Here is a 7,172-nt window from a genome sequence, read left to right as displayed (position 1 = left end):
GCTTTTGTTTAAGATTTTTGAAATTTTTCCATGACCAGGTCTATCAGAATGAGCTCCCATTGCATCAAATATCACATTCCTAACTAGACATAATTGTAAATAATCTCTTTTCAATATTCGGGTCCCATTTTGGGTCTTCTTTTGGCCAATGAATGGCATCCCTCCCCTGGGCCTCATTAACAAGAGAGAGAATCTTATTTCTTTCTCTTCTCATTAGAAAGGCATGGGACAAACTTTCATGTCAATTAATGTGGGATTATAATTGTGGTAAATACTCTCAAGTTTTTTTTACCACCACAATGGGGTCCTCTTTAAAGGAAAGGGTATTTACCTTGCATAAGATTTAGAATTGGTTTGAAAGAATATAAGAATGAAAATAATTGCATTGTAGTTTCAGCTTATAAAAATAACTAACCTCTCCAGTCAAAATGACTGTAAGCAGTTTTTATTACAACAAGGTAGAGATAATAAAGGGGGAAATATAGGAAAGAGGTAAAAAAATCACCTAGCTATGAATACCCTAAATCCCAATCCTTATGCTTCCAGGCCACAAATGTGGATTCAAAAGTGAGTCTCACCAGAACCTAAAGTCCTAATTATATAGCTGAAATTGAAAGAACCATGAGATGCTGAAAACTCTGCTGAGAACCTTCCCCACATATGAGGCAAACCATCAAGAATTTCATCAGAGAGAGTGAGTTCACCTGTGCTTGGCTGGGATGGAGTCGACCAGGCGTCAAGTTTAGTCCATGCCGCAGATCATTTCAGGCTCCAAAATTTGGTGGGAAGAGATGAAGTTTAAGTATTGAGACAGGAGAATGAAAAGGAATGATATCAGTAGCAATTGGTGTATTCCTTCTCCCTCACCCTACTCATATTTAGGTCCTTAGGAATTCTTCAAATACTTGGAATTGCCTGATGGTGTTCCTGTTCATACCAAAAAGGCTTTAAATACAGGGCCACCAGAATTTGGACCAAATAATGAAAACCATGGTTATCAAGTGGAAAATTATCCTCCAGTTCACCTTGTGAATGCTTATGTACCTTATCCAGCTTCATATTGTCCTCCAGCAGTGCCACAGTACATCCCAAGAGTTCTTACTCATACTCCAACACCAGCAGCAGTCTATTTGCAACTTAAATCTCCATCTGGGATAGTGCTTACTTCAATGAAAAATAGCTGCCCAAATTCTGGAATAGAATGTGGAACCTCAGGAACTTTTATTAGTCCAACTAACTGGTGTGATGGAATATCACATTGTCCCAGTGGTGAAGATTAGAACCACTGTGTTTGCCTCTATGGACCAAAATTTATCCTTCAGATTTACTCATTTCATAACAAATCCTGGAATCCTGTATGCCAAGATGATTGGAATGATTACTATGGGAAGATAGCATGCAAAGACATGGGATATAACATGAACAGTTTCTACTCCAGTCGAGGAATAATAGATGATAGTAGTAGTAGTAGTAGTCTCTCGGTAACCAAGGATGACAATTGTCTTTGTGCGTTTATTGCACAAAGACACTTGTGCGTGAAAGAGATTTAAGTGGAAAAGTCATTGCACAGAGACAGTCCCACTCTCTGGGTGTTGGAAGCCTGGGTCCATTGGCACAAAAAATCGTTACACCTGGAGACTTCCTCAACTGCACTGGATGGCCGTGTTGTCTTTTGTGCTCCAACATGCCCTAAGCACTCCACAGTGCTTTACTGCATCGCCATCACAGCCGTTGAAACTTCTTATTGATTTCTTCCATCTATTCAGCCAAAGCAGTCTTCACATGGTGGGTGAGCAAAGCCTTAGTTCACCAGATGATAGTGGCACCACAAACTATATGAAGTTGAACCTGAGTGCTGGAAATGTTGATTTATATGAAAAACTCTACAATAGTAATGTCTGTTTCTCAAGAACAGTGGTTTCTCTCCGATGCATAGAATGTGGGACAGTGATGAAGGTGAATCAATTGAACTGGATTGTAGGTGTGATGAATGCTGCTCCAGGAGAATGGCCATGGAAAGTCAGCCTTCATGTTCTAGGTGTCCATGTCTGTGGTGGCTTTATTATCACTCCAGAATGGATTGTAACAGCAGCTCACTGTGCTGAAGAACTTCTTTCTAATCCCCTGTATTTGACAGCATTTGCAGGAATTTTGGGGCAGTCTGTGATGCTCTATGGAAGTGAAAATAAAGTGCAAAAAATAATTTCTCATCCAAGTTATGATTCTAATACCAAAAACAATGATGTTGCTCTCATAAAGTTGCAAACACCATTCACATTTAATAATAAAAAAAAAAGACTAGTATGTTTGCCTAATCCAGGAATGATGTTTGAACCCACTCAGCCATGCTGGATATCAGGATGGGGTGCAACCCATGAAAAAGTCAGGACTTCAGACATCTTGAATGCAGTTATGGTGCCCATAATAGAACCTTGGAAATGTAATATCCAGCATGTCTACAGTAACATGATTACTCCTGCCATGATTTGTGCTGGTTATCTCAGAGGGAAAATTGATTCCTGCCAGGGTGACAGTGGGGGTCCATGAATCACTGAGAAAAATTCTGTATGGTGGTTAGTCGGTGATACAAGCTGGGGATCTGGATGTGCCAAGGCAAACAGACCTTGAGTTTATGGAAACCTGACAGTATTTACAGACTGGATTTACCAACAAATGCAGGCAAACAGGTGATCTGTATATCATTTTGAAAGTGATCAGCAAGTTGTTCCAAAGGTGGGTTCTCTGTACATTTTATGTTGCTAGAGTGATTCATAGATTTTTTAGATTTTGTTAAATAGTAAATTCAACCATCTTTTTGTACTTTTCATTGTTCTGTGCAGGTTACAGTAACTTCTTTGATTTCTCACCATAAATACAATGTACCCGAACTTTAAGAGTTACTGATTTGTCTTAAAGAAATACCTAATATTTTTTAGAGTATATAGACTTGTGAATTAAACCAGAATGGTTCATCAGTATGTAGTTTGTGTCTGAAATTAAGAAAATCACTTGAGTATTGCACGTTAGTGCAATCCTTTTTCTGAGATTTTTGATTCTATAAAACACTAGTGATTTAACTTAAAATATTGATTAGCACCACTCAGCTACTGACTGGATTGAGATGGAAAATGATGCAAGGGAGGACAGGTAAGTCTTCCTGCTGGGAGAGAAGAATTTGAGAGTACCTCAGCAGTACATTTACATGAAGCCTAATAGCTATCTCAAGAGGTGCTTTTTGAGTAGCATTGTTCCGTGAATGATTAACCTAACTTCCTTTTGGGTGATGGTCCACTTCAGGTTCACATAGTGCTGAGTGGTCATTTGAATAGGAATTGTTTTCCTTATTCTCCTCAACTTGTTTGCATTATTTCTCTGCTCTGCTCATTTTTTTTTTTTGTAAATTTCCTAGACTTCCCTCTAAAGGTTTTTTATGTTGGTTCTCTTTGTGCACATTGATCTTGTAGAAACTCAAGGCACCTGGGGGGAAATCAGGGATGTATGATTCTAATTATAGTGTTTTCATGCAGTTTTCTATTTATTACTACCTCTTTGTTGATTTGACTTTTGAAGCCTTAAACTATCATATTAATATTTGACTATTTGGAGATGTTATATTGATGAAATCTGAGAAGCAAATATCTGAAATATTCTGCAGAAATTTGACTGATTTATATTGGTAGAATGTATGACACCGATTCTAGAATTTTCCACATAAATGGTGCTGCTTCAGTTTGGCAAAGATGACATAAGTATAAAATGATGATTCTTGGAGGGACATAGAACAATTATACTAAACCAATACTGACGGAGCTTTGAATTGTTATCGCTTTACTGGAAAAGAATTTAGAATTATATATCACCAAAACTCTTAAGATAAACATATCAATTGTCCCAGTAATACCATTACTAGCTAGGCTTATATATACCAAAGAGGGAAACATATATTTTAAAAAGTGTTTATAGCAGCACATCCATTTTCAGATATGGCCAGCATGTGTGTTTTTTCTTGACCATGCTCATTAGGTAGAAGGAAATGTTTTCAATAAGTTATTGGTTGGAGGGATGATAGTGAAGCAAGAAAAAAAATTAATGATAGGAACATCAATGAAGTATTTTTTGAAAGTGGAGATTCCTAGAGAAACACAAATAATAGTCCAGCTTTGGAACTAACATGGTGAATTTTATATCTAAAAAAAAGACATATTTAACTGAGATTCATGATTTCATGTACTAGTATAGTTCACTTTTTTGTTTTTATTTAACATGAAAATTAATATTTGCTGGTGTTTAGAATAATAAAACATATTATAAACATTGCTGTATTTATGAAAGAGGAGATACAATTATTTTAAACCCAAAATGATTGTATCATATATTTCTTGTATCAACACTTCTTCTACCTTCACCTTCCTGGATACCCTGATTCCAAAGACGTTGAGTGATTCTAGCACTTCTGTACATCATAAAATAGAAACGCATGGATTTTATCTTCATCTTTGCCTTTGGAATTACTTTCAACAAATATTCCTTGGAAATTTGTAAACAACATATGGTACCACAAGATATCAGTCACTTGAGCTCAATTTCTAAAAGATAAATGGAACACAATTTTTTCCCTGATGCTTAGTTTTATTTATATGTAACCAATAGTTGTCTCTTGCATTTTGTATAATTTTAAACAACTATAAAGTTCAATTGCATATTAACTTGCAAATAAATTTTACATTTTCCTTCCAAAAAAAAAAAAAGAATTTCATCAGAGCTCAAGCTAAAGAGTATGTTCCACCTAAAGACCAACCAAGAGGAAGGGTCTCTTCTGGAAGAACCTAGGAAGGAATGAGTGAATGTTGTCTTTTGGTCTTCTTTTTATAGTCCTTTTTCCACTTCATTTCCTGTCTCTTCCACTTCAAAAGAACCAATCACAACCTTGTAATTTGCAGAGCACTGCCAAAGGATGGGGCAGTGCTTGAGGCCTTTGGGAGTGTGAACTTTTGACTTGTGAGCTGTCTAATCCAGTGTGTAAAAATAACAACTCAATGAATTGATTATAGATATACAATAATTAGATACTCTGCTTACTGTGCTTACAAATAAAGTATCTTCAGTTTATATAAGTAAAGTGAAGCTCATAAGTGAACTTCTTTTCAGGACCAGGCACAAGGACATTAAGGAGATTCTTGCTACAAAAAACAAGCTATTTATTGAGAATATAAGGATATAAAAGGATTTCTAACTCTAAAGGATTTTCCTTTCCTTCTACCTTCAGACAGTGAGGAGAGAAACGAAGATGTCACCTTATCCCAGGACTCAGAGAGAGAGAGCAACTGCCACTCCCAGAGAACAACTGCCCCAGAAAACCCTTTACACCTCCTACACACATTGTCAATATTTGAAACTGACACTCTGTCGCAGCTCTATTTCAAACCCCAATTCTTTCTCAAGCCAGTTTATCCACTTCTTACCTCTAAACTAATGTAACAAGACTTAATTTCTAATATCATCCTTATAAGCGACTTACCAAGTGCTAAGTAGGAGTATTTAAAATTCTTGATTTTGTGGAAAGGAAACTGAGGAACTATTTTAGAATGTTGGCAGGAGGGAAGAGTGGCAGTTGGAGGAGAAGAAAGGACTTGTGGGATTGAGAGCTCTGAAAGGAGTCTTTTACCCTGTATACTCATGAGAGACAGGAGTGAGGGACTGAAGTGAAGGACCCCAAATCGGTGGTACCAGAGCCTTGCCTACATTTCCCTTTACCCTGGAAGACAGAAAGATCCCTGATATCTCTGGATCATTGATTAAAGAAGCAAAAGAAGGGCAGAAGACTATTTATTGGAACACAGCTCCTGTTCATCCCTGCCACAACATCTGCTCAGGGGTACCCCTCTTTTGTGTTTAAGGTGTGAAGGATAAGGAGAGTTACACAGAGCTTCTCTGGGAGAAGGGTATGTGTGTGCTTGTGGCCTTTTAGGGTGTGAACTTTCTTTCTTACCCATTTACTAAGTGTTAAGTAGGGATAACTTAAGTTCTTGATTGTTTAACTTAAAATAGACAAAAGAATAAAAATTCTCTTTCTCTCCCCTCTTTTCTATCTCTGGGAAATGCTCTTGGTCAGCCTTTGCCCAAATGTCCTAAAATCTCTTTTTATATCTTCCTAAATTGTCTTTTATCAGTAAAATGATTCACTGTGACTTTTTCTTGATTTTCTATGTCAGAATTCCTTTTGTGCCTTTTCTAGATTGGAAGAGGTGCTGGGCAAACTAAGCAAAAATACTTGTGTTCATTTCACCGTCTTAGTTTCATCTACAATAATTGCAAATTCTTAAAAATTTTCATGTTAGTGCAATTGATTTTGGGTTAATTTTTTCACAAATGCAATTTATCAAATTACTGAGTGGCAACTTAAAATCAGTTTGAAAGAAGTATCAAATGTTGGTGGTTTCATCAAAGGTTAAAAAAATCAAATCATAATGCTTTAAAAGTTTGAAAAGGAGGGCAGAGACTAGATGGTGGCTTAGAAGCAGCAGAAGTTCAGACCTCTGAAAACCTTTCCTTACAGATCACAAACTGACTGTTTCCAGGAGACTGAAAATCAAACCTAACAACAAGACAAAGACAAGGAACCCTCCTGCTGGACTCAATCCAAAAGTTATACCCCCCCAAAAGCCAGAATCTGAGAATACTCAGGTTTAAGGGGAAGGCAGAAGGAAGGTTCCAGGACCCCCTGCACCCCCAACATAGAGCGCTAAGCCTCCAGTGGCAGCAGGAACCTGTGGGAGGGCAAAGGCGCTGGTCTGGAGGGTATACCTTGCTAGCAGGGCTTTGCCAGGTTCAGAGTGTCAAACACAGGAGGAGGGGAAGGAACTGGAGAGGGAGTGCAGAGCTGGCAGCCTGGACAGAGCTGCGAAGACCCTCCATATTGCTCTAGCCCTCTAGGAGGTTTTGGCCTCAGAGCATATCCAGCCCAACCCAGCTGAACTTAATCCCTTCAAAAGTCTTCAGAGATCAGGGAAACCCAAACTCCAGAAACCCTCCCTCACAGATTGCTGGACTTTAATTTAATCCATTCAAAAGCCTCCAAAGGATAGGGAAGCTCAAACTATAACACCCCTCCCCTACAGACTGCAGGGATAGACCTTCTGTCAAAGCTCCAAGAGGGGAGACTGAGAGAAACC

At 38.0% G+C, this 7,172-nt stretch overlaps 1 pseudogene; it reads left to right on the top strand.

The window, feature by feature from the left end:
- Positions 1-428: 428 nt before the first annotated feature.
- Positions 429-2,691, top strand: LOC100018667 (transmembrane protease serine 2-like; annotated as a pseudogene).
- The last annotated feature ends 4,481 nt before the right edge of the window (positions 2,692-7,172 follow it).

The sequence above is a fragment of the Monodelphis domestica genome, chromosome 5 (genome assembly GCF_027887165.1).
Source record: "Monodelphis domestica isolate mMonDom1 chromosome 5, mMonDom1.pri, whole genome shotgun sequence".
Classification (NCBI taxonomy): Eukaryota; Metazoa; Chordata; class Mammalia; order Didelphimorphia; family Didelphidae; genus Monodelphis; species Monodelphis domestica.
This window is presented reverse-complemented; position numbering and strand designations above follow the sequence as displayed.